Genomic DNA, 2,841 nt, shown 5'->3' with positions numbered 1-2,841 from the left:
TCCAGCATGTGGGATCTTCCAGGACCAGGGATCGACCCCATGTCCCCTGCATTGGCAGGCAGATTCTTAAGCACTGTGCCACCAGGGAAGCCCATATCATTCATTTTTATTGCTGAGCAGTATTCTATATTATGTATACACCACTGTTTGTTTGAACATTCACCTACTGAGAGAGATTTTGGTTGTTTTCAATTTTGGGATGTTACAAATAAAGTGGCTAAGAAAAATCATGTATAGGCTTTTGTGTTGACGTAGGTTTTCATTTCCCTGGGATGTATGCCTATAAGTACAATTGCTATGAGGTATGGTAAGTGTGTGTTTAGGTTTTAAAGAAACTGCCAATCTGTTTTCTAGAGTGGCTCTAACATTTTACATTCCCACCAGACATGTATGAAAGATCCAGTTTCTCTGCATCCTTGCCAGTATTGTGACTATTTTGAAAATTTTAGGTCTAATAGGTACATAGTGATAGTTCATCGTGATCTTATTTTTCATCTCTCTAATGGCTAGTGATGTTTAACATTTTTTCATATGCTTATTTGCATCCCTAAGTCTTCTTTAGTACAATGTCTCTTCATGTCTTTTGCCCATTCCCTAACTGGATTGTTTGGTTTTTCTACTGTGGAGTTTTGAGAGTTTTAAAATATATTCTAGATATAACTTCTTTTTCCAGATATGTGGTTTGCAAATGTTTTCTCCCAGTCTATGCTTATCTTTTCATACTTTTAAGAGGATCTTCTGCAGAGCAAAAGCTTTTAATTTTGATTAAGTCCAATTTATCAATTTTTTATGCTACGGGTGATGGTTTTGGTCTAAGAACTTTTTACCAAGCCCTAGGTCTTGAAATTTTTCTTCTGTGTTATTATCTAAAAGGTTTATGGTGTTATGTTTTACATTTAAATCTATGGTCCATTTAAAGTTAATTGTAAAAGGTGTGAAGTTTAGGTTCTTTGTTTTTTTTACCCTCGAATATCCATTTGCTGTAGCACCGTTTGTTAAAAAGAGTATTCTTCTCCCATTGAATTGCTTTTGCAACTTTGTTAAAAATCAGTTGGCCGTACTTGTGTGGGCCTGTTTCTGGGTTCTGTATTCTGTTCCACTGATCTATGGATCTATCCCTCTTGATTACTGTAGCCATATAATAAGTCTTAAAGATCAGGTAGAATAATTTCTCTCACTTTATTCTTTTTCAAAATTGTTTTAGTTATTCCACTTCCTTTGCTTTTCTATGTAAATTTTAGAAGCTTGTCCATATCTTCAAAAAGTCTTGCTGGGATTTTTTTTTTTTTAAATAGCAAGTAAGTTTTTGTTAAATATTTAAAAATACAGATTTTGTGGCAATTATAAATTAATTTCTAATATGATAATAAATTGATACTTTGAACCAAGAAAACAATATAACCAAAAATTCATTTCCTAATGCAAAGCAGGTACCCTATGTTTAGGGATAGTTCATATTAATGCATAATTTTGTTTTTAGAAAAAGATGATTGTTACAGTCAGGTATATAACCACTTAGTTACACATAAGCTCTATTGGTTAAAAATATATTCTTTTAGAAAATCCATTTTAAACATATTATACTTTTTTCAGTGATTTTCTCCAAACTATGGTAGAAGTGTGCCTTGATGGACAGAACTCAGGAACTGGTTTGACCACACCTAGGTTATACTGATATCTACAACATAGGACTCCAAGGGAGAGTCCAGCTCCAACTTTTGAAGTAGGCCCAGTTCTGAATGTTTAACAGTGAGGTGCTAACAGACGATAGTACTAATCATCAAAAATGAACAACTTTAGGCATCTTTGTTTTGGGTTTCTGTGGTTTAGGCACATCCAAAATTTCTTCACAGTCCGCACTCATTCCCTTTGCCCAGCGACCAGCTGTGACCATTCGATCTGAATTCTGACCATCTTTCTCAAAATGTTCCACAGAGCCACAGAGTCTGCAGCAGCCACCATCAGCGTAGAGTCCTTTGGGATCATCAGGACAAGATCTGCACAGATGTCCCATTTCCCCACAAACAAAACATTTTACAAAAGGAAATTCACCAAAACCTAGGTCTACTTTAGCCTTGCACTTGGTTATTTCATGCTCTGTGCATCCACACCGGTAACACATTCCAGTGCCTGTTTCTTGATTCTCAAGGGCAGCTGGGCAATCTGCAATCCCATGGCCAGGTTTTCTACAATGGAAACATACCATTGCATTTTTCTTTGCTGCTTGTCTTTTTAATCGTCTTCCTTCCTGGCGACTGTCTTTCTTTAAAGCAACTGCAATTTCTTCCCTGACTTCCTGACTGTCTGTTGCTATCATCTCCCCATTGTGAACCATCTGTGAGTTTGTCTTAGATATTCCATGAATCCATTCACATCTTCATTTGAATATTCCTTTTTCTTTTTATTCTTTTTGTGTTTTGCTTGGGGTGCATCATTTTTAAGGGACAGACTATTGGCTTCAAGTTGTTTCCTCTTTGGTAGGTTTTGGCTTTTCCCCTCAAAGGACCCCTTCTTCATGTCCTCCCATGATGTTGCAGGGAAGGGTCTTTTGTTCTGTGTGGTAGTAACTCGTGCCCACCTGGTCATGGCTTCATCAGATGTTTATCAGTCTGCTAGTGTTGGAGGGTCTCCTGCAGAGGCATGAGGTGGTTGTGGCTCATCGTGGGGACAAGGACACTGGCAGCAGAAGTTCTGGGAAGTACTCCTTGGCATGAGCCCTCCCAGAGTCCACTATTAGCTCCACCAAGGAGCCGGGTAGGCTCCAGTGTTGGGTCGCCTCAGGCCAAACAACCAACTGTCTTGCTGGGATTTTGATAGAAAATTTATTTTACCTGTGTATCG

The 2,841-nt window shown here is 37.9% G+C and overlaps 1 pseudogene; it reads right to left on the bottom strand.

Moving 5' to 3' along the window:
- Positions 1 to 1,764: 1,764 nt before the first annotated feature.
- On the bottom strand, positions 1,765 to 2,614 carry LOC101288934 (zinc finger CCHC domain-containing protein 9-like; annotated as a pseudogene).
- Between the last annotated feature and the right edge of the window lie 227 nt (positions 2,615 to 2,841).

Source organism: Orcinus orca, chromosome 5, assembly GCF_937001465.1.
Source record: "Orcinus orca chromosome 5, mOrcOrc1.1, whole genome shotgun sequence".
Taxonomy (NCBI): Eukaryota; Metazoa; Chordata; class Mammalia; order Artiodactyla; family Delphinidae; genus Orcinus; species Orcinus orca.
This window is presented reverse-complemented; position numbering and strand designations above follow the sequence as displayed.